Consider the following 26,593-nt stretch of genomic DNA (forward strand, 5'->3'; position numbering starts at 1 on the left):
GGGCGCGATCCTGGAGACCCGGGATCCAATCCCACGTCGGGCTCCCGGTGCATGGAGCCTGCTTCTCCCTCTGCCTGTGTCTCTGCCTCTCTCTATATCTCTCTGTGACTATCATAAATAAATAAAAATTTAAAAAAAATTTAAACAGCAGCATAAGACTCAGGACCTAAAAAGACCATTTTGAACAATAGAACCATCTGTAGAGAAGTGTTTGATGACATTTTTGAAGCATCTGTGATGATGGGTCACTCACCCAGACTTCAACTATCTCACCCTCTCTTGAGGTTCAGCGGAGGAACTTTGAAGCAACCCAGTGAATAACTGCTATTGACATTTTCTAAAAATAAGGCCTGAGAAAGGAAAGTTTCAACAAACTTCTTCAATTCATTTCAACTCAATAAACATTTTTGAAGGCTCACTAATGTGCACTGTCTATGCTGCTCTTTGCATCTCTCCTATCTATTAAATGTTCTTCTTGCTTCAGATCCCAGTCAGATTTATCCTTCACGCTGCTGATACAATAATCTTTTTCAAACATACTTCTGATAGGGTCACTTCCCCACCTCAAATCCCCAGGATAAAATCCAATAACTTTAGCAAGATACAAAATGTCATTAACAATTCCTCTTCTCCATCATCTCTGATAGTTCTTACTTATCCTCATGCCCCTGACATACAAAGCTATTTATATATCTTCTGGTGTTGTGCTTGTTTGACTTCTATATGCAATGCTCATGCTGTATCTTCTTCTTGAAATGATCATTCTATCTTAATAGCACAATATAGTAATTGCCCTTCAGATAACTCACACGTTTTCTTTTATACAGAACCTCTCATGATTTTTAAGCTTGCTTAAATATTTGGAGGTTCTCTTCATTAGAATGTAAGTGATTATAATGTAGGAGGCTAAGTCATATGTTTCTTTGTATAACCGACCCTTACTTCTGCAACAGTACCAGTAAAAGTATTTTTTAAATGAGTGATTTACTTTTTTAATGAATCCTACAATATATCAAACTGTTTCCCTTCTATCAGAGAAGTCCTTGGTATTTAAAAATTCATACAGAATTTACGTTTAAAGGGAATCTGAAAGCAAACATTTCCTAGTAAAAAGCTTTATAACTGTCTGAAAAGCAAACAATGAATGTGAAGCATGAAATAGATTACACAGAGAAGTTTTATACTTGTCAGGAAGGAGATTGATTAGCTTTCTGGATCTTCAGAATGGTAGTTCATTATTTTATTAGTTTCCAGAACAAAGGAGTTACCCAAATTTAAATCCAAGTAACCAAGGATGCCATAGGCAAATACAAATTACACTTGCATTGACAGGCTCAGTATCTCATTGCCTCGTAAGGATGCCAAGGCATTATCCAGGCTGTCTTGCTGCTCATGCCATTGTAAAAGCAGAAGACTTGGGAATTCGGTGACTTTCCAAAGTCAAATATCTGAAACACGCCCCCAATTTCTGAACTCTTAAGCCATTGTGCTTTTTATAATAATGAGGACTATTACATTATAAATAATACATATCACAGTAAAGCACCTTTTTAGATATTATTAGCTTTAAAATTTAAAAATTCATTACTGACCAGAATTTTACTTTTAGACTCAAAATTAATCAAAATTATTGTTACTTTTTCTTTTGTCCATGCATATTTAAAAACCTATTCTTTTATACTGTTTTTCCAAATTGAATTATGTTTCAGACCTCCACATAAAAGCAGCTCTAGAGTTCTTTATAAGAGGCAATCTGTTTGATGACCATATTAAAGAAATTGCATTTGTCTTACAGCACTGAGTAAGATGATTACATTACAAACAAATTACTGGGGGGAAAATGAAGCAACCAACTCTTTATACAAGGTTTGAAAGTAAACAAATAAAATATAAGTGGGTAAAAATATCAGAAGAAAGGTGACGAGAAAGGTAAAAGAAAATAGACATGAATGAAGCATTATGATGTTTAATACTGCTGATAAAAACTAAGTAGAGGAAATAGAAATAAAAGTGATATTGATATAATAAGAAAATATTTTTATATGTGAAATCATTGTAAAAAAGTAATAGTGATTTGTCAAGCTGACAGTTTCAAACAATTTCAGATAATACTAAACACTATCACTGGTATAAGAAGTTGTAGAATCTCTGAAGAATTTTAATACATTTTAGAATAACACTCATCTACTGAAAATACAGTGATGCAAAGTCATTTGTAGGAAGAGGGCAAAACTGGAAGACCTCTCACATAAATTCTTTACAACGTAGATATAGATAAAGGGAAGAAATCAATATAATAATAATGTAATATGACATATAATATAATGTTCATATGAATAATACAATATAGCAAAAGTGATGGTTCATTCTTAAGTTAAATACTTATATCAAGTTATCTGTATTACCAAGCATGGATCTTTGTAAGTTACCTGCTTGGTGATATAGACGCTTTGATAGAAGGATAAAGCCAACAAATATATTCTCCGAGGATATCCTTTAATAATAATGCCTTCTTCTTTTAACTAGTTATTAACATCATTGTATTGTTGGGGTTCCCCCCCCACTCCATTTACAATTATGCTACACTTGTGATTTAATTATATCATGAAAATGGCCTGTAAAATTCACAGTTTCTTGTTTAGGATATTGTTCTAATGACTCTCTACTCCCCTGAACTTGCAAACTAGTAAATTTAAAGTTATGTTCTCTCTTCCATCATAGAATTTCCCTGTCTGGAAATTACTTATACAAGGTGTGTTTAAGTAGCAATTCTCTTCCCAAGATTTCTGTGGCTGCTGATTTGTTACAAAGGCTGCTAATTCATCTCTGCTCCCTTCCAATGAGTTTAATAATATCTCCAATGAGAAGCAATTTCTTCTAATAGAGAGTATCTTACTCATTGTGCTCTGTACTGGGTAATATTAAAAATCTTATTCATTTAAACTAATAATTTTCCTTTCTTTAGTATATGCTGGAAAACTAATGAAAACTACATTTAAAAATAATATTGGAGTCAATGTCATGTTTTTCATAATAAATTTCCCAAATTTAATGCATAAAATATTGAGAGCCTGAGGTATACTTTTAATATTATAAATCTCTCCTTGCAAAATGAACTCTAAGAATTCATTTTTAAGCCAGGTGCTAAGGTTAGGCAGATGTACAAAATCATGAATCTTCAAATGCTTAAGGTAAACTATGCAGTATAAATAGAAGAAGCTTGCATTACATTGTTAAAGGAATTTAAAACACGAAAAGATAGATTTTTTCCATGTAGATATAAAAGCTTCTCTATTTTTGAAGATACGGATTCATTAGTAGTTATATGACTATAGTATTCTTTGATTTTTCTTATGCTTCTTTTACTGCACTGAAAATTATTATGAGTAAGTCAATGGTGAATTTACCAAGGCCATCATAAGAAATTTGATGTTTTGGGAATGAGATATTTATCACTTCAGTAGAAGTGAACTAGAAGTTTACTTGTTTATAAGGTTATCAACTCATATTTTCCCCCGAATTGAGAATAATAGAGGTACCATAACTGATATTCATTATCTACCACATTTAAATAATCTAATACAAAACTTAAACATGTTAATGTATGATATACAGGAAATTTATTCTACTCTGTTTATAAGTTGGACTTACCACAGTACCAGAATTTTCATGTTTATATTATTTTTACAGATTTATTTATTTACATGAGAAAGAGTGTGTAGGAGGAGGGATAGAGGGAGAGGAGATAATTCTCAAGTAGACTCCCACTGAGCACAGAACCCAACACAAGGCTGGATATCAGGATCCTGAGATAAGGACTTAAGCTGAAATCAAAAGTTGGATGCTCCACTAACTGAGCCATTCAGGTGCCCACATGTTTGTATTATTGAAATTTTTTTTCCAAAGCACACTGGCACTTCGTTAGATGTATAATCAAATCTCATAGTATATGACAAACTCTGGACAGGGATTTTCTGACATGTTCATTCACTGCCATATCCTCAGCACCTAGGATAGTGCCTAACACATAATGGGCTCAGAAAGTATTTGTAGAATAAATAAAAAGTTAACAAATGTCTGTCAATTTACAAGCAGATTAATTACCATATACAATTAAATCTTAAAAATATTTTTTTCTATGACAAGCAGAATACATTATTACTACCCTGTAAGAGTTCATCTTAGACTGTTGTTAGAGTTAAAATCCGTAGCTTATAAGCGTATGAGACTCCAATATTTGCATCACTAATAGTTACCAATATTTAGTCAAGATACCTAAACAAAGACTGAATCACATTGATTCTGGCCATGGAACATAACCAATCAAGTTCTGATGTCCATAAGGTCCAAGGATGCTTTTATCAAAATCTTAAAGTCAATAACAACTCCATCCCCACTGTGCAGTAATCCTGCATCATACAGCAAGTATTAGCCCTAGCCCCCTACTTCCTTCCTCAAATTCTGCTCCTATTTGTGATGGTTAATTTTATTTGTCAGCTCAACTGTGCTAAGAGATGCCCAGAGAACTGGTAAAATTTTATTTCTGAGTGTGTCTGTGATGATGTTTCTAGAAGAGATTAGCTTTTGATTCAGTAGACTGAATAAAGGGAGCCACTCTCACCAACATGGGTAAGCATCATCCTACCTTTTGAGGACTAGAAGGGAACAAAAAAGTAGAAGAAAGGTAAAAGGTAAATTCCTCTCTCTTCCTGATCTGGGATATCCATCTTCTTCTCAGGACATAGGAGCTCCTGATTCTCTGGTCTTCAGACTCTAAGACTCACACCTGTAGCCTTCTGGTTTTCAGGCTTTTGATCTCAGACTGAGAGTTATACCAATTGTTCCTCTGCTTCTCAGGCCTTTGGATTCAAACTGAATTGTATCATCAGCTTTCCTGGATCTCTAGCTTTCAAATAGCAGACTGTGGGACTCCTCAGCCTCCGTCACAAGGTGAGCCAATTCCTATAATAAATCTCCTTTATATTCCTTTATATATAACCTATTGGTTCTTTTCCTGTGGACAACCCTGAAAAATAAACATGTTACTTGAGGTACGTTCTCAATTCCATTTTCTTTGTTCTCTCTTGAAATCTCTCCCCTTTACTTGCTGGAACTTTATTTTCCATTGCAAATAAAATATTATGAATCTCTTCTTGAATCACATCCCCTTTACCTGATTGCCTGCCAAGGATATTGCATCCCTGGTATAATTTATGTGGAATATTGATCAATTTAGAAAGGTTTATGTTAGGGGCACCTGGGTGGCTCAGGCTGTTGAATGCCTGGCTCTTGGCTTGGCTCAGGTCATGGTCTCAGATTGTGGTCCAGCCTTGGCTGGGGGCTCCATGCTCAACGGGGAGTCTCCTTTGGATTCTCTCTCCTTCTGTCCCTCCCCCTGCTTGTACTCTCTCTCTCTCAAATAAATATATTTTTAAAAATCTTTAAAAGAAAAAAAACAGGAAGGTTTATTCTAGGCCATGTAATGAAAGTGGGTATGGCCACTCTTAGGATCTTTTAAATTAACAATACTGAGGGGTAAGTAAGCTTCATATATGAGTTAGTGTGGAATTAAGAACAACAAACCAAAGATACCTCAAAACATCCTTTCTCACTATTTATTGCATCCTCAGGTTTCAATTTTTATCAATTGGTTGTCTTGGCTTACAGCTCCTTTCTGTTCCAGTTCTTTACCATTGTCCTGGGAACTTCCTTTTCTTCTTTATTGGACTATACCTGTATTACTCAGACTCAGGTCAGGTTAAGAGAAATCACAGAAATTATTTCTGTGAGAATAATACTAACATCAGGGATTGGATACATAAGCTGGAAGAGCAACCAAAGAAGTGAGAAAAGCAGCATTTAGCAAAAACCAAAAACCTCTGCCACTTACTTTTGATGAAACAATGGAAGGAAATAAATTTTTTTTTAGATTTTATTTATTTATTCATGAGAGTACAGAGAGAGAGAGGGAGAGAGAGAGAGAGACAGAAGCAGAGACACAGGCAGAGGGAGAAGCAGGCTCCACGCAGGGAGCCCGATGGGGACTTGATCCCAGGACCGAGTCAAAGATAGATGCGCAACCACTGAGCCACCCAGGTGTCCCTAGAAGGAAATAATTTTTACCCGTGCTCAGAAACTGAGGTTTTCCAGAAACTGCTAGAACCATAATGAGAGTGGGAAATAGGGAGATTCCCTATAGAAACTGTGATCACAAAGGAACTGTCTTTTGTAGTTTAAAACAAACAAACAAACAAACAAACAAACAAACAAACAAACAAACAGATAGAGTCGTTGCTGGACATACCACCTTAGAGAGAGCAAGCTTCATGGTCCTCCCAACCTCCAAGATTCTGCTGACAGCTTCCACTGGCTGTACCTACCAGGAAGCCAAATTTCAAAGAAGCCTGGAAATTGGAGAAAGCTGACATACAGAACAGAGCTGAACAGGAACAGGGAAGAGATGAGAACAAACATGCAAAGGGACAGTATAATAGGCTTCATAGATAATGAATGTTTTTTTTCTTCTTTTTCTTACCAAGTCCTTTGTATTTATTTTTTTACTCTCAATGTACAACCATTTCAATATTGAACAGAAATGGCAATAACAGTCATATTTTGTTCCTTATTTTAAACAGAATGACTTAAAAACTTCTCCATTAACATGCACTTGGGGGGCACCTGGGTGGCTCAGTCTGTTGAGCATCCAACTGTTGATCTCAGCTCAGGTCTTGATCTCAGGGTCATGAGTTCAAGCCCAACATGCACTGTTGGTGGGGATGTAAATTTGTGCAGCTACTATGGGAAAAAGTATGGAGGCTCCTCAAAAATTAAAAATTAAAAATACTATATGAACCAGTAATTTTACTCCTGGGTATTTATCCAAAGAAAACAAAAAATACCACATTGAAAAACTACATGCACCCTTATGTTTATTGTAGCATTATTTACAACAGGCAAGGATGGAAGCAACCTAAGTGTCCATCAATAGATGAATAGATAAAGAAGATGTGATGTTTGTATAAACATATATATATGTGTGTGTGTGTATGTAACATACATATGTATGTTTATATATGTATACACACACATATATACACACACACACATACATACATGAATGAGATCTTGACATTTGTGACAACTTGGATGGATCTGAAGAGTATTATGCCAAATAAAATAAGTTTGACTGAGAAAGACAAATACCACAGGATCTAACTTATACATGGAATCTTAAAAACTAAAGAATAAACAAGAAGCAGAAACAGATCCATAAATACATGGAAAAAACTGATGTTGAGAGAGGGGAGAGGACTGAGAGATGGGCAAATGGGTGAAAAGGAGTAGGAGATACAGACTTCCAGTTATGGATGAATAAGTCACAAGGATGAAAGGCAAAGCATAGGGAATATAGTCAATGGTACTGTAATAGCATCATACAGTGGTAGATGGTAGCTACACTTGCGGTTTACCATAACCTACAGACTTGTTGAATTATTATGCTATACATCTAAAACTAATGTAACGTTATGTGTCAACTATATTTCAACTTTTTAAAAAAATTAATAATAGGGTGTGTTATAGAGTGTTTTGTTGAGTTCACATGATGTACCTGTAATTTCTAGATTGCTAAGAATAGTTATAATAAATGGTTACTGAATATATATTCTTATATATTTTTAAGCTTTTTAGCATCAATAAAAATGATTCTATAACCTTTAATTAGTACATATGACAAAAGTATTCATGTATTTCTATTGTTAAATCAACCCGGATTTTTTAAGGATAAATTCTATTTACTCATGTTATATCACTCTTATATGCTACTGAATTTAATACCAATTACTAATATATTTTAAAACCTTTCCTATTTGTTCATTGGTCTGTATTTTCCCTTTTGTACTCTTTTCCGCTATGGCATTAATCTTAATGAATGGACATAATGAGTTTCAGAATATTACTCTTTTCGATTTTCTAGTTTACTATAATATTGGAATGATCTACACACTGAAAATCTGGTAGAACTAGCCTATAAAATCTGATCTAATGTTGTATTTTTACTACTATTTCAATTATTTTAATAATTATGTCATTATTCAGGATGCCTATTTGTTCTTGACTTAGCACTAGTAAATCACATTTTTCTAGATAGATATTGCTATATTTGTCCATGCTTAAATTTATTTGAGCAATATTATGAATAGTAAATCACATTTTCTTCCTAACCATTGTTATATCTATCATTAATCCTGTATTAATTTTTGCACTTATTTTCTAGGTAACATTTGTTTTTCCTGGATAAGCCTGAATAGTGGTTGATGAATTTCGTTACTAATTTCAAAGAATCAACTTTTGGCTTTTTTGATCCTCTTTATATGCCTATTTTCCATTTTTTTATTTTCTTAGTATATACTTTACATACATTGGGGTTATATTTTGTTGTTTTTATAAACTCATTAACATTCAACTTTTTTCCTTTCTAATTATGCACTTAAAGCTATACAATTTCCTTTACATAGAATATTTGCTGCATCTGTCAAGATTTGAGATGTACTATTCTATTATCTTCCAGTGCTAAAATCTTATTTATTTTCATTATATAGAGCTCTCTAATAGATTTTCTATAATGGAGTTATACCATCAGTATTATCCAACGTGATAGTCATCAGCAGTACCTGTTTATTGAATAACTTGTACAGTGTGAGTGAAAAACTAAATTTTAATTATATTTAATTAAAATTTAAATAGCCACTTGCAGCTAATGCCAATATCATTGAACAATTCAGCATAAAGAAGAAATGAGGCAAAGTTAATAGAAAATGGTATATAACAAAAATGTTTTAAGGTAGAAATCATACTGGAGGCACCATAATCCCTAATTTCAAACAATATTACAAAGCTATAATAATAAAAACAGTATGGTATTGAAATAAAAACAGATTCATAGATCAATGGAACAGAATGCAGAACCAATAATAAACCCATACGTATATGATTAATTAATTTATGACCAAGGAGCCCAGAATATACAATGGGAAAAGGATAGGTTCTTCAATAAATGGTGTTGTGAAAATTTGTCAGTCACATGCAAAAGAATGAGACTGCACTATCTTATGCACAAGTATTAATTCAAAATGAACTAAAGATTTGAATATAAGACCAGAAACTACAGAACTCTTAGAACAAAACCTAGGCAGTCATCCTGGAGATTGTAATTTTTTTGAAACTGATACCAAAAGAAAGACAATAAAAGCAAAAATAAGCAAGTAGGACTACATGAAACTAAAAAAGTCTGCACAGTAAAGGAAACCATTAATGAAATGAAGAGACAATCTACTGAATGGAAGAATGTATCTGCAAATCTTATATCTGAGAAGGAGTTAATATCCAAAATAAACCCTTTTTTAAAATTTTTATTTATTTATGATAGTCACACACAGAGAGAGAGAGAGAGAGAGAGAGAGAAGCAGAGACACAGGCAGAGGGAGAAGCAGGCTCCATGCACCGGGAGCCCGACGTGGGATTCGATCCCGGGTCTCCAGGATCCTGCCCTGGGCCAAAGGCAGGTGCCAAACCGCTGCGCCACCCAGGGATCCCAATATCCAAAATATATAAAGAACTCATACAACTAAATAGAAAACAACAATAATCAATCTAAATAGACATTTTTCCAAAAAAGACATAAAGATAGCCAACAAGTACATGAAAAGACACTCATCAAGGAAATGCAAATCAAAACTGCATGAGTTATGACCACATCTGTCAGAATGGCCCTTATATATTAAACAAAACAAGCACAAACCAAAAACAAAAAATAACAAGTGTTGGTGAGGGTGTGGAAAAAAAGGGAACCCTTGTGCACTTTTAATGGCAATGCAAAATGGTGCAGCCACTATGGAAAGCAGTATGGAGGTTTCTGAAAACATTAAAAAAATAGAACTATAATTTACCATATAATCCAGCAATTCTGCTTCTGAGTATTTATCAGAAGAAAATGACAACACTAATTCAAAGGATATGTATTCCCATGTTCATTTTAGCATTATTTAAAATAGCCAACATACAGAAACATTAAATATAATGCTAATATATTGCAAAAATTTTCACGAGGAGCCTAAATATTCATTTAGATAAAGCAGAGTGAGTATACATGCAGATGTGATGATGGGGTTATGTACTCTTTTGAATAAGCAATCACTCCTTAATTATTGAATAATCCTTGTTTTACTGGGTTGGACAATATTTTTAAAGTTAAATGTCACAGCCACTCTTGCAATAGCTTTTGCTACTGAGAGTAAGCATGATTCATTGTCTGTGATCAGTTAAACAGAGCCTTTTCTCCTTTACCCATCCTTCTGTCTACTTCCTTAGAACGAGGAAGAGTAGACTGAATCTTCATCAGGAATCTTGTCTCTCTGATACACAGAGAATAGAAGACACTCATTCATTTCTAGTATGAAGACACCAGAAGCAAACATGAACTACCTTCTTCCGGGTATGTTTTACTTGAAAGAAAAATAAGGGGCAGCTCGTGTGGCTCAGCAGTTCAGCGCTGCCTTCAGCCCAAGCTGTGAGCCTGGAGACACGGAATTGAGTCCTATGTCGGGCTCCCCTGCATGGAGTCTGCTTCTTCCTCTGCCTATGTCTCTGCCTCTCTGTCTCTCATGAATAAATAAATAAAAATCTTTAAGAAAAAAAAAAGAAAGAAAAATAAACTTCTAACTTATTTATGCATGTTTCTGGTGTTTACTAAACACAATTCTTTTAGTAGACATAATTTGTAAGTGAGAGGTTTGTAGTGACACAAAGTAAAATGTGACTGAACAAAGGTAGTGAGGAGGCATCACATAGGTATAAACCAAGAAAGAGTCGATGTATTAGTACTACTACTAAGTAATATTTGGTCAAACCTTTACTTTGTGTATATTTAAAAGCAGACTGCATGTTTACTGAGAATTTGAAACTAAAGAAAATGATAAGAAATGTTTAGAGCATTTTATATGATACCTCCTTTAGGCTTTATTCAGTAAAGTTCTTCAAGAAAAACATGAATTCAGATAAAGTTATCAAGGTTGCAAGCAAAAATGAAAGGAAATAACTGTTTTGATAGTGGGGATGTACTCTGCCCATGCCCTGCAATCAGAGTTCATCGAGAGTCCTATAATTTGGAGCCAAGCACAGGGAAAAAAGCCAACTGTTACTGTTCTGTAGCCCAAACTGGAGCTCTTAAAGCAGTTATTGCAGAAAATTAATCTTACCAGGAGAGAAACCGTATGCAATAGACTTAAGGCATCTTCCACTGATAATCCCTGCCATATATTGAGATTGAGCTTACCCATGATGACCATATTAAAATATTTTCTTCTTAATTATAGTTTTATATAGTTTCAGGATAACTGCCAATATGAGGCTTGAGAAGATAAATGGAACATAATTGTCAGTAAGTAAAACATGAGAATCTTTGTGCTTCAAAAGCTGTATCTAGACAACTTCTTGGTTGTAATTAGTCACACAAGGAATTGCCCAGAAAGTAAAGGCAACCTTATAGGATTTTGAGAATATTAACTACAAAAATATTTAAAACTTGGCTGTCCTTGTCTACCACCCCCCTTACACACACACACACACACACACACACACACCTACCTTTGCATGTGATACAGCCCTCAGAACAATCATAAACTCCCAAAACTAAACTACTCTTTGAAGTGTGAAATGTCCTGTAAAACCCCTTCTTCCTCAATAAGCATCTCACAATGAATTACAAAGGTAATTAATAGTGAAGAAACATTTTATTTATGATGCAGAGACACATGTACAGAGGAAAACAAAGTCCTTATTCTATTACCAAGGTAAGAGACCTCATAAATGGGTTTTGAGCATTGTTCTGAGTCAGTGCCTGGCATGTTTTCTGTTCTCCTCTTTTCTGATTGGGAAAGGTGTGTGTGCGTGTGTGTGTGTGTGTGTGTGAGAGAGAGAGAGAGAGAGATTGATTTTCCTGTACATTCTCTACTATTGTATATTGGGTGTGATGAGACGAGATACATTGTGTTCTACTTTATACCTTCCTTCTCCTCATATAAAACAATATCCAGATGAGATGGAAAGGATTACTCAGTGACCTCATATTTTGTTTTTTTGTTTTTTTGGGGGGGGTTTTTTGTTTGTTTTTAAATATTTTATTTATTTATTCATGAGAGACACAGAGAGAGAAAGGCCGAGACACAGGCAGAGAGAGAAGTAGGCTCCATGCAGGGAACCTGACGTGGGACTCAAGCCTGGGGCCTCCAGGATCAAACCCTGGGCTGATGGCAGCACTAAACCACTGAGCCACTGGAGCTGCCCCGTGACCTCATATTTTAAATCAAGATTTTATTATTTCTCAGACTTTGGCCTAAGGTCAAGTGTGAAGATTTTGACACACAGGTAACTGTCATAGACATTACTAGCTGCTAATCCAATATCCATTGTCCCATCTTTCACAGACATAGACTCCCTCTGTTATGAGCATTACCCTGTGCCCAGTCTTCCATGAAATGGAGAGATGATAAACTATAAGTAAAGAGAATGAGTGTAGGCTTCTTGCGAATTCCTTTAAAGGGAGCTGATTTAGTAGGGGATATGTACTTTTCTTTTTGTCCTTTCTATTTCTGCTTGGAATTCAGAAATCATCATTGGAAATCTTGTAATCATTTAATGCCCAGAGTCAAACTTGAGAGTATAAGCCATTTATTAAGAACAGGAAAGCAGAAAAGAGGAATACAATTCTGTAATTACTAAGGAGCTTCCATGGCATCTCAGCACTTTGTCCTCACAGACTTTTATATAGGTTAAAAAATATAAAAGTCGGGGGGGGGGGGGGGCTCATTGCTCCAGTCACAGTTTGAAGACTTCTTATTTCACTGGTAAAACAAAAACTAAAAAAAGAACACTACATCAGTTCTTTTCTTACGGCTTTTGTTTTACCAGTGAAATAAATAAACTCTTCAGCTGAGAGTGAGTAGGGAATTTGAAGAAATGGGGATTTGGAAAGAATAGAGATATGAAATAAATTTTTAGGAGAACAGAAGAATAAGTGGACCAAATGTTTTATATATGTGATAGAAACATCAAGCAGCACTAAAGCCCAACTGAGTTTAGCCACAGATTTAAATTGAAACTAGTTAGCAAAACTAGTAAGCAAATTTTCATCAGCCAACATTAACTAGAGTGGACAGAAAACTAGAATTAACCTCTTGTTGTTTTGCTGGTATTAAGAGGCAAGAGTGTGACTCACTGCTTATTGCTCATATCTGTATTGTATCACATTGAAACATACTGAGAGGTGTATCTTGTTGAATAGTCACTACTATTGCTATGGAGCAAACCTACTATGCTGACCTCTTAAAGAGTTTGCAGCTCCTCATGAGCTACTCTTTTTCAGGCCAATTAACTTCACTTAGAGTAATAACTAAGTAATTTCATTTAGAGTAATAATGTAAAAAGTTAGTGGTTTATTTACTATCTTCCAAAGAGAATGCAGATAGGGAAAGTGTTTGATGCACAGTCATATTCAATCCACCTATTCATACATACATCCTGCCCTATAAAAATGCAGAGATAGCAATTGCACTTATGGATTGAGATTCTTATTTATAATGCCTTTACTAGAGCAATGAGAACTAGTTTATATTGAAATTTTTTTTGAAACATTCATAAAAGTTTCAGGGAAAACAACCATTTATCTGCTTGTTCTTTCCCATTCAGTTTTATTTGGTATGAAATTTCTACCTCTTACATTGAAAATTATATAAATTCTAACTTGCTTAGCACTCACCAATTCTTATGTCTTGGTTGATTTTGTATTGTTAAAATGAAAGTATATGTTTGAGCTATATGCAAAAGAATGAAACTGCACCACTTTCTAACACTACACACACAAAAAGAAACTCAGAATGGATTTAAGACCTAAATGTGAGACGTGAAACCATAAAAATCCTAGAAGAGAGCACAGGCAGTAATTTCTCTTATATTGGCCATAGCAACATATTTCTAGACATGTCTTCTAAGGCAAGAGAGGCAAAAGGAAGAAATAAAACTATTGGTACTAAATCAAAATAAAAAGCTTCTGCACAGCAAAGGAAATAATCAACAAAACTAAAGACAACCTACTGGATGGGAGAAAGTATTTGAAAATGACAATCCAATAAAGGGTTAGTATCCAAAATATATAAAGAACCAACACAAGTTAACACCAAAATAAAATCCAATTTAAAAAAAAAAAGCAGAAAATACAAACAGATATTTTTCTAAGGAAGACATATGAATGGCCAACAGACACGGGAAAAAAATGCTCAACATCACTCATCAGCAGGGAAATGCAAATCAAAACCACAATGTGATATGACTTCAGACCTGTAAGAATAGCTAAAGTAAAATGCACAAGAAATAAGTGTTGGCAAGGATGTGAAGAAAAAGGAACCCTTATATACTGTTGGTAGGAATGCAAACTGGTGCAGTTACTGTGGAAAACAGTATGAAGATTCCTCAAAAACATAAAAATATAATTACCACATGGTCCAGTAATTCTACTACTGGGTATTTACACAAGGAATATGAAAACTCTAATTTGAAAAGATATATGTACTTCTATGTTTACTGCAGCATTATTTATTATAGCTAAAGTATAGAAGCAACCCAAGTGTCCATGATAAATGAATGGATAAAGAACAGGTAGCACATGCATATATAAAATGGAATATTACTTAGTCATAAAAAATGAAACCTTGCCATCTGCAACAACATGGCTAGATCTAGAGGGTATAATGCCAAGTGAATTTAGTCAGAAAATGAGAAATACCATATGATTTCATTCATATGTAGAGTTTAGGAATCTCTAAAACAAAGAAAAAGGCAAAAACGCAGACTCTTAAATATAGAGAATTAACTGATGGTTAGTAGAGAGGAGGTGGGTAAGGGATGATTGAAATAGATGAAGGAAATTAAGAGTATACTAATCATGATGAGCACTGAGTAATATGTAGAATTGTTGAATCACTACATTGCACACAGAACTGTGTTTCCCATGGGAAACAGAACTGTATATAAATTATATTGCAATTAATTTTTAAATTAAAAATATATGTTTAATTTCTTCTACAAAGAAAAAGTGTAAAAAAGTATTTAATTCAGTGTAAAGCAGAACTGTATTTTTCAAGAAACATCTCAACTTTGACTAGAGCATATTTTCTAATTTTTTTTTAAAGATTTTATTTATTTATTCATGATAGACACACAGAGAGAGGAGGAGACATAGGCAAAGGGAGAAGCAGGCTCTCCGCAGGGAGCTTGATGCAAGACTCAATCCCAGTACCTCGGGATCACGAGCTGAGCCAAAGGCAGATGCTCAACCACTGAGCCACCCAAGTGCCCCTGACCACAGCATTTAACTGGACTAAAGACATTTAAAAAAAAAAAAAAAACAAAACAAAACACTGAATTTTCAGGATTTTGTTCCATAGGTAAGTGAGTGTTACTAGGTAATGGGCTTGATCATTCTAAAGTGTTAAGTTGCTGAAATACAAACAAAGAACAAACAAACAAAACAGGCCATTGTCATTGTACCAGGAAGAAGTTTGATATTGGCTATACCCATTGGCTAATATTTTCTTAATCATATAACTGAAACTCAACATTTACTGATTTAATATAAGCATATTTCTAATATAAGGAGCACTTCTGGAAGTTGATCCTCAAAATTCAAGTATTGAAAAATGTCCTAAAATTAAAAAAAAAAAAAAATCCAAAACAGAAATACATGTCTTTATATACTTGGTTGAGAATGTTTTCTGAATAGGTGAGAAAAAAATGAAAAAAAAATATGATTTAATTTTACTGACAACAGCTAAAATTTTAAGAGTGTCTGTCTCTGTAAAGTAGATGAATGAAGTAGCATCTATAAATAAGCAGGGAATATTTGGGTAAAAATGCCCTGAAGCAAAAAATAAGCTGTTAAATTAATAATGGCATTTATCAGCAGTAACTATTTTAATTATCATTGGTCTTTTACTTAAAATTTAAGATTACTGAGGATTAATAAGACATCAGTTCAAATTGTTCCAGGTTTTGATATGAACTTGACTTACTGGATAAATATTATGCATGAAATTACACATCTTATCTAGTCAGGGTAAGTCAAATCTTTACATGATGTTTTTGTGATAAGTTTATAGAAAAGACTTGGTAATACCCCCTGAGGTTTATGTTGACTGCATAAATTTGAAGCATCATTAGTGTAGAAGATAATACTCAGGTTTCAGAGTTCTGTAACTTGGAAAATAAACTGAGACTTAGGTTTAATATTGGTCTCATTTAATTTTGCAATTAAAATATGTTCATTATTAACAAAATTAATAAACTTGCACCCTGACTCATCAAGAACACAAAAAAAAAAAGAGAGAGAAAAAGCTCAAATAAATAAAATCAGAAACAAAAGAGAGAATTAACAACTGACACCACAGAAAAACAAGGGATTATAAGATAATACTACAAAAATTATTTGCCAACAACTAGATAACCTAGAATAAATGGATAAATTTCTAGAAATATACAGTCTTCCAAAACTGATTCAGGAAGAAATAAAAAGTCCAAACAGAACAATTACTAGTAACAAAATTAAATCAGTAACCAAAAAACTACCAAAAAAGTAAAAGTCAAGGACCAAATGTATTTACAGGTGAATTCTATCAAACATTTAAAGAAGAGTTAATGCATATTCAGCACAAACTACTCCAAAAAAATAGAAGTGGAAGGAAAGCTTCCAAATAGAGTCTATAAAGCCACCATTACTTTAATACCAAAACCAGAGAGACACCACAAAAGAAAACTACAGGCCAATATCCTGATAAATACAGATGCAAGAATCCTTAATAAAATAGCAAAAACAATATTTAACAAAACATTACAAGGATTATGCACCATAGTCAGGTGGGGATTATTCTAGAGATGCAAGAATATTTCAATATTTGCAAATCAACCAATGTGATGAACCACATCAACAAAAAGAAGGATGTAAATCATATGATCCTGGCAACAGATGCTGAAAAAGCATTTGTGAAAATCTGACATCCATTTATGATAAAAATTCTCGACAAAGTGGGTTTACAAGGAAATGCCTCATCAAAATAAAGGCCATATGTAAAAGAAAACAAAAACAAAACCACAACCCACAGTTAACATTATTCTCAATGGTGAAAAACTGAGAGCTTTTCCTCCAAGATCAGAACAAGGCAAAAATGTCCACTCTTGTCACTTTTATTCAACGTAATACTAGAAGTCCCAGCCACAGAAATCACATAAGAAAAAGAATGAATCATCCATATTGATAAAGAAGTTAAACACTCATTATGTGCAGATAACATACATAGAAAACCTTACAGACTCCCCAAAACAACAGCCAGAAACAATAAATGAATTCAGCAAATCTGCAGGATAGAAAATAAATACCCAGAAATAATTGATGTTTCTATACAATAATAGTGAAGCAGCAGAAAAATAAATGAAGAGAACAGCTCAAATTACTGTTGCATGAAAAACAAACAGAAAACAACCTAGGCATAAGTGTAACAAAAGAGGTAAAGGCTTATTATACTCTGAAAACTATAAAATACTGATGATTGATGAAAGAAATTGAAAATAACACAAATAGAAAGTGCATGCACATGAACTGGAAGAATATTGTTAAAATGTTGATAATAGTCAAAGCAATTTATGATTCAATGCAATCTCTATCAAAATAACATTTTTCATAAAAGTAGAACAAATAATACTAAATTTTGTAAAGAATCACAAAAGGCCCTAGATACCAAAACAATCTTGAGAAAGAAGAACAAAGCTGAAAATATTACAGGTTTTTAAATATTTATTTATGGTTCCCAAACTTTCCTGCACCTCGCAATCCCTGGAGCGTTCCCAAAACTTCTGACTCCTATTTCGTACCTCCAGAAACTGTGGTTTCATTGGTCGGGGATCTGCTCTGGGCTTGGAGTGTGCAAAAGATCCCCACGTGATTCCAAGGTGCAGCTACGTTTAGGAAGCACGGAGAAAGCACACAGCCAAATAGCCCCTAAAGAAGACAAACCAGGGGATCCCTGGGTGGCGCAGCGGTTTGGCGCCTGCCTTTGGCCCAGGGCGCGATCCTGGAGACCTGGGATCGAATCCCACGTCGGGCTCCCGGTGCATGGAGCCTGCTTCTCCCTCTGCCTGTGTCTCTGCTTCTCTCTCTATCTCTGTGTGACTATCATAAATAAATAAAAAAAAATAAAAAAAATTTTAAAAAAAAGAAGACAAACCAGTAACAGACCATTTGTTTGTGACCATGAAGGCTGTGGCAAAGCCTTTGTCAGGGACTACCAGCTCAGCCGCCCCATTCTGATTCACACTGGGGAAAAGCCATTGGTTTGTCCAGCTAGTGGCTGCGATCAGAAATTCAACACAAAATCAAACTTGAACAAACATTTTGAACGCAAACACGAAGATCAACAAAAACAATATGTATGCACTTTTGAAGGTTGTAAGGAGGCCTTCAAGAAACCCCAGCGGCTGAGAAGCCATCAGTGCCAGCACACCAGCCAGCTGCTGTCCAGGTGTGCGTGTGCCCATGGAGGTGTGGGAAACACCTCACCTCACCCAGCAGGCCGAAGCGACACGGGAAGCTCCACCAGGGCTGTATGTGTCAAAAAGACAAATGTTCCTTTGCAGCCAAAACATGGACAGAGCTTCTGAAACATGTGAGAGAAACCCATAAAGAGGACATAAAATGTGAAGTATGCCAGAAGACATTTAAGTGCAAGGATTACCTTAAGCAGCACATGAAAACCCACGCCCCAGAAAGGGACGTGTGCCAGTGTCCAAGAGGAGGCTGTAGCAGAACCTACACGGCCGTGTTCAACCTCCAGAGCCACATCCTCTCTTTCCACGGGGAGAGGCGCCCATTCCCTTGTGAACAGGAAGGCTGTGGCAAAACATCTGCAATGAAACAGTCTCACTAGGCATGCTGTTGTGCATGACCCTGACAAGAGGAAGCTCAAAGTAAAACGATCTGGTGAAAAACGGAGTTTGCCTCTCGTCTCAGTGGCTATATTCCTCCTAAAAAGAAGCAAGAACAAGGCTTATCTGTGCCTAAGAATGGAGAGACCCTGAACTGTACCGAAGACAAGGTGCTCTCCACAGTTGCAATCCTTACCCTCAGCTAAACCTCACGTTGCTTTGTTTAAACGACTACACATGAGCGAGCTATTTCCTCTCAGAACGACGTTTTTCTTTATTAAAATCACTGATGCACATCTGAAAAAAAAAATTTCCTCCAGGAGGAGCCCCTGGGTGGCTAAGGTGGTTAAGCACCCCACTCTTGGCTTTGACCCAAGTCATGATCTCAGGGTCCTGGGATAGTCATGGGTCGGGCTCCATGCTCAGTAGGGAGTTGCTTCTCCCTCTCCTTCCCCCTCTGTCCCTTCCCCCACTCATATTCTCTCTCTCTCTCTCTCTCTAAAGATTTTATTTATTTAGAACTATTTTCTCGGGCAGCCCTGGTGGCCCCACGAGTCCCACCTCGAGCTCCCTGCATGGAGCCTGCTTCTCCCTCTGCCTGTGTCTCTGCCCAGCCCCCTCTCTATCTCTCATTAATAAATAAATTTAAAAAAACTATTTTCTCCAACTGGTTAGTTTGGTTAGTCTGACCTGTGCTTTAACAGCCCGGTGCTTGGGTGTGAGCCGTGGCAGCCATTCGGACAGGCAGTTCTGTTCCTGCTAAGGTTGAGGAGGGGTACCATCCTCCTGGGGCTCTGTGACAGTTATAAATCAGAAAATCAGGTGCAATGGCCTTTGAGGCAAAAATTTCATTCTGAGTGAATCTCCTGTCCATTCCCACAATATTTTAATTGTGCATTAAATATGGTACTTATAAAAAAAAAAAAAGGCCTGCCTTACAAAGTGGCTTGTACCTGTATCCACTACTCTGGAAAGATGGGGGGGGGGGTGCTGAATCTTATTTTCACTTGTATTTCCCTCAGCCTATGGGGCCTTTCACTTGATTGAAATGTACAATAAATGTTCATTAAATTACAAAAAAAAAAAAAAAATCGCAGTCCAGTCTGCGATTGTTACATCTGCCTGCTACCTGGGCCATCCGGGCTCCCTGGGGTCACCCCCATGCTGTAGTCCCGGGCAGGGTGTTAACCAAGGGCTAGCACGTGCCACTGGGTCCTCCTTAGCTTCTGTAAATAGTGACCCCTTTTTCAGTGCAATTTTTGCAGGGTAATTCTTAAACTCCATAGACGGGGGCAGGCACACCAGCTCTCTCTGATGGGAAGATGCTCATGTTTCAGACTGGGAACTGCGAGCTCTTAGGGGAAGTGTCATGATGAGTGTCCCCGCTCTCAGAAGCTGGGGATCTACTTAGTCTCGGTGACAGCACTCTTGGCATAAACAGTACCCCACAAGGACGTCTTCGGGGTTTTGTTTTTGGGATTTTTTTTCTTTTTCTTCTTTTTCCTTTTTTTTTTTTTTTTTTTTTGCACTTCTGATGCTGGATATCTCTGGCTGAAGATTTGATGTGGTTCCTCCTTAAACTGTGCGTCCTGTTAATAAATAGGTACTGTACTGGGCTCCGTGTGTCACTGGGGTAGGACCTATATTTTAATACTGTTCCTAACATTTCATTTTACTAGCAAGAAATCTTTGATTTCATTTTATTCTTTGTAATTCTAGACGCTAGATTGTAGCGTAGCTGACATTTTTTTTTTTTTAAAGGGATCTATTTTCTTGCACAGGTGTTCACAGAGATGTGTGTCAGTCCTCAGCTCTGCCCTTCATTTCACAGGTACACGCCTTCCTCTAGCTCAGACCACCAACAGACAGTGGGCTGGCTGGGGGCCTGCTCGGCGCCCCCGGGGCTGCATCTCTGAGCCGCAGCCCGGGTGGGACTGTGATGGTACAGTGTGCACAGGTACTGTTCTGACAGACTGGGATTTTCTGTACTAAAACCTTACTTTGTATCAAAAGTTAAACAGACTTTAGTACAACAAATAAAGGTCAATTTCTGTACAAAAAAAGAGAGAGAGAGAGAGAGAGAGAATGTACAATTAGGTAGAGGGAGAAGTAGGCTTCCCACTGAGCAGGGAGCCTGATGCAAAGCTTGATCCAGGACCCAAGCCAAAGGTAGATGCTTAAACAACTGAGCCACCCAGGCACCCCCGGATTTCAAGATATACTACAAAGTTATGGTAAGTAAAACACTATGTTATTGGCGCATAAATAGACACATATGTCAATAAAATAGCCAGAAATAAATCCATTCTTAAATGGCCAATTAGTCTATGACCCAGGAAGCAAGAATATACAATGAAGAAAAGACAGTCGCTTCAATAAATGGGAATGGGGAAATTGGATAGCTACATGCAAAAGAATGAAACTGGAGTACTCTTTAACACCATAAACAAAAATTAACTCAAAAAGTGAAACCTGAAGCCATAAAACCTCTAAAAGAGAACATAGTAATTTCTTTGACATAAGCCATAACAACATTCTTCTACATATGTCTCCTAAGGCAAAGGAAATAAAAGCAAAAATAAACTATTGGGACTACATCAAAATAAAAAGCTTTTGCACAGCAAAGGAAAACATCAATAAAACAGAAAGGCAACCTACTGCATGGGAAAAGATACTTGCAAATGACTTATCTACTAAGGGGTTATTACCCTAAATTTATAAAGTACTTACACAACTCAACCTAAGTGCCCATCAATACATAAATAGATAAGAAAGATGTCATATATAAAAATGGAATATTACACAGCTATAAAAAAATTACACAAATCTTGCCATTTGTGACATCATGGGTGGACGCAGAAAGAAGTATGTTAAGTGAAATAAGTCAGACTGAGAAAGACAAATACCTTATGATTTCACTGATATATGGAATCTAAAAAACAAATGAATAAACAACCAAAAGCATTATTTATTTGATCTTTATTCATTTATTTGAGAGAGAGAGACAGACAGAGCAAGAGCAGGGGGACGGGCAGAGGCAGAGGGACAAGTAGATTCCCCACTGAGCAGAGAGTCCAAGGCTGCACTGGATCCCAGAACCCTGAGATCATGACCTGAGCCAAAGACAGATCCATAACTGACTGAGGCACCCAGGTGCCCATATACAGGTTTTATAAACCTCTTACAATTGAGTAAAATTACCAATTTTCCAAGTACTACTGGTACATTTTTTTGAAATATTAACAACCATGTGTTTATGGGATGTTTCTTATTATGGAAAAAAGTAAAAAAAATTACCTAGATGTTGACACAAGTCATAGTTTTGTCATTTTTTTCTGATACAAAAACAAAATAAATTCATTAGATGACAGAGGAAAAATAAAATGAAGTAATAAATGAGGCATACTTTAAGGATATATAGGACACTGTACCTTCATAATAGAAAAGACATTTTCAGGGGTACCTGGGTGACTCAGTGGTTGAGTGTCTGACTTTGACTCAGGTCGTGGTCCTGGGGTCCTGGGATAGAGTCTCGCATCAGTCTCCCTATGGGGAGCCTGCTTCTCTGTCTGCCAATGGTTTCTGCCCTTCTCTCTGTGTCTCTCATGAATAAATAAATAAAATCTTTTAAAAAAGAAAATACATTTTCTTTCCAAATACTCATGAACATTTAAAACTTAGAATAATCTTAAGGTGCCACAGCTCAGTATTTGTAAATACACAAATGTGGAATTAATATAGACAGTAGTCTGATTTAAAAATACCATACTTTTCAAAGATACAAAGAAAATTTACAGGGAAAATCTACCAAAACTTCAAAACTCAGATAATTCCAAAGTTATTTAAATTGTTCATAAAGTAGAGAAAGAAAAGTAAAGGTCTAAATATATTTTATTAGGTCAGTATGAGACAGATACTAAAACTTCATAAACATCGGGCAGAAGGATGCCAGAGGTATCTTAATATGATACTATAATTCTAAAAATAGAATTAATTAGTAAACAGAATCTATCAGCTCATTAAAGAATATTGTGTCATGAATAACATTAGTATATTCTATAAATACAATAGATACTCTAATATACCACATAATCTATTAATACAACACACGTATTTCATAGTTACTGAGCAGAAAAAATAACATGATAATTTTCATAGATGTTAAATAAGAATTTTTAAAAATTCAATACCTATACTTCATTTTTTAATTTTTAATTATATTTTTAAGATTTTTACTCATTTGAGAGAGAGAGAGAGTACGTGCACACACACAAGCATGGGGAGGGCAGAAGGAGAGGGAGAAGTAGAATCCTCACTGAGCAGGGAGTCTGATGCAGGGTTGGATTCAAGGACCCTCGGATCATGAGCTGAACCAAAGGAAGATGCTTAACCGACTGAACAACCCAAGTGCCCCTATATTTCATTTTAAAATAATTCAGGAAAATTGGAATCAAGTGATGCTATCTTTTTTTTAAATTTTTTTAATCAAGTGATGCTATCTTAGCAAGCCATATGTAGTTAGATAATCTTACTGAAATCAGAAACAAAAAGTGATGCCCATTATCTCCATCACTATGTAGCATTATCTGTACATATCAGTCAGTACAATTAAGACAAAAGTAAAGATATAAATGATGAATATTTTAAAGGAAAAATAAAAACTAATCCTTGTACAGAGACTAAGAATGTGTACTCAATTAACTCAGATCAGTTAATTGAAAAGTACTACAAAGAAAATTACAACTGGCATATGCAATTGTTATCTGGATATCATTAGCCTTTATGTAAAAAAGCTACTTAAAATCCGTAATTGGAAAGAAGAGTCCATCAATTACAGTTTGTGCAGAAACACAAATACACACATACAGCAACTTAAGAGAAATAGAAATAAAGTTAACAAAAAAGAAAGTATAAAACCTGCATTGGGAAAAATGTTAAACATACATGAAGGAAAAAAAATGTAAAATAAAAATTAATTTCATGGTACTGAATAAGAGCATCCATTGGCATAAAGTTGTCAATTTTCCCAAGATTTTTCAATAATATAATATGCACTTTATTTTTTGATACTAACGATGCTTATTCTAAAGTTCAGATAGGAAAATAAATTATCAAAACTAGCCAACAAAACTCTGAAAAGGAAAAGCAATAAATCAAGACTAGCTCTATGAGTTACTTGAAATATTACAAAACCTCAATAGAATAATGTGGTACCACTTTGTGAGTAGTTAAAAAGACCAATGGTTCACAGGGAGTATCCAAAAATGTATGCAAATCACACAGAATTAATATATAATAAAAGTGGCATTTCAAGTTAATAATGGGAAAATGAATTTTTTAATCAACAGTGTTTGATAACTAATTAGTTATTTGGGAAAAATGATGTGCATCCATCTCTCACATAATATATCAGAACAAATTATGAGTGACTCAGGGTTTTAAATGTAACAAAACTAAACTGTAAAAGGAATGGGAAAAAAAGTAAATTATCTTTACTCTTAAAGTAAGTTTGACTTCTAATCTTTCTTTTTTTCAAAGATTTATTTATTTGAGAGAGACAGAGTTTGTGTGGCAGGGATAGAGACAAGAGGAAAAAACCCCAAACAGACTCTCAGCTGAGCCCAGAGTCCTAGGCAGACCAGTACCTGAGCCAAAACCAAAAATCACTCAATCAATTAAGCCACCGAGGCATCCCTTGACTTTCGATCTTTAAGTAGAAGAATTTCCATCTTCAATTTTGAACTGAGTCTTGACTTTTAATATTAAAATTAAGGATTTTGGGGATACCTGGGTGGCTCAGCAGCTGAGCGTCCGTATTTGACTCAAGGCATAATCCCAGAGTCCTGGTATTGAGTCCCACATCGGGCTCCCTGCATGGACCTTGCTTCTCCCTGTGCTTGTGTCTCTGCCTCTCTCTCTCTCTCTGTCTCTCATGAATAAAAAAATAAAATCTTTAAAAATAAATAAATTAAATTAAATTAAATTAAGGATTTTCTATTTATCAAGAAAAATTCCAAATCAATATTAAAATTATAATGATTTATGTATTTTAAAAATCTGTATGCTTAAATAATACACAAATGACGTCAAAATACAAATGACACACTGGGAAATATTATAGCACAAGCAATGAATTACTCTCTCTATTATGTACAGAACCTCTATAATTTGAGAAGAAAAAATACCTATAAGCAACACAAAAATTGTGTGAGGCATAAATTTACAAAGAAAAAGTCATTGCATCAAATTATTTCTAATCATATTAATAAGAAAAATGCAGTTTTAAAGTGTTTGTTTTTCAGCCCTGAGATTGCCAAAAATCCAGGAGTTTGTCATAATATTCATTTGGTGCAGCTACAGGAAAATCTGCTTTCTAAGCACATTACAGGTGATACTGAAAATTGGCTAAAACTCTTATGGAGGATAATCTGGCTATATCTATCATCACGACTAAAAGATCTATCCCTGGTTCTCCCAAAACACTTAGGGAATTTTCCTTTAGGCATTTACGCAGATATAGAAAATTACATATATACAGAGTTCTTCATCATATTGTAGTAACAGCAAAAACTGAAAACAAATGCCTATTTACACAGAACTGGTTCACAACAATACAATATGCCAAGACAAATGACCATTATCCCTCTATAAAAAACAAAAAGAGAAAAAAATACTAATGAAGAAATTGCCTAGTGTATTGGTATTGTCAGGTGAAAAATACAACCTGTAATGAAAATCTTATGGTATGCTTTATTTATATAAAGGGTGAATATGAATACATAGTCATATATTTTTTAAGATTTTATTTATTTATTCATGAGAGACACAGAGAGAGAGAGGCAGAGACACAGGCAGAGGGAGAAGCAGGCCCCATGCAGGGAGTCCGATGTGGGACTTGATCCTGGGACTCCAGGATCACACCCTGGGCCAAAGGCAGGTGCACTAAACCACTGAGCCACCCAGGGATCCCCCCAGATAGTCATATTTTGTAATGAATTACTGACAGGAAATAAAATTAGTTACATGGGGAGACTAAAATGGAGAGAAAATAATTAGAAGAGGAAAGGGGTGAGATCAAACTTTTCAATATATAGCTTTGTGTATTGTTCTAAGATTAGGACCAAGTGAGTTGCTGTCTACAAACTTAAAATGGGATTGTTCATTAAAAATTTTTAAATTGACTATATATCTTCCTGATTTTGTTCCTGCTGATGTAATTTTATCCCATCCTTATTGTTATGAACATATGAAAAATACACTTACTGTTATCTGAGAATTGTTTTTAAATAACTCAAGTACTAATCATAGGGTTTTTTCTTTTTTTTCCCCATAGGGTTTTTTCATATTCTAATTTCAATAAAAAGCAGCTTTTAAGGTATTTTCCTGGAAGTGCATTTATTTTATAATATATTAAAATTATGTAATGTTTATTCTATAATTTAAAATTATAGGGATGCCTGGGTGGCTCAGTTGGTTAAGCAGCCAACTCTTGATCTTGGCTCAAGTTATGATATCAAGGTACTGAGAGTCAGCCCCAGCACTCAGCTTACAATCTGCTTAAGATTCTCTC

General features: G+C 35.2%; 1 pseudogene; it reads left to right on the forward strand.

The window, feature by feature from the left end:
• Positions 1-1,358: 1,358 nt before the first annotated feature.
• LOC112923754 (transcription factor IIIA pseudogene) lies at positions 1,359-19,246 on the forward strand (annotated as a pseudogene).
• Positions 19,247-26,593: the final 7,347 nt, after the last annotated feature.

The sequence above is a fragment of the Vulpes vulpes genome, chromosome 6, assembly GCF_048418805.1.
Source record: "Vulpes vulpes isolate BD-2025 chromosome 6, VulVul3, whole genome shotgun sequence".
Lineage (NCBI taxonomy): Eukaryota > Metazoa > Chordata > Mammalia > Carnivora > Canidae > Vulpes > Vulpes vulpes.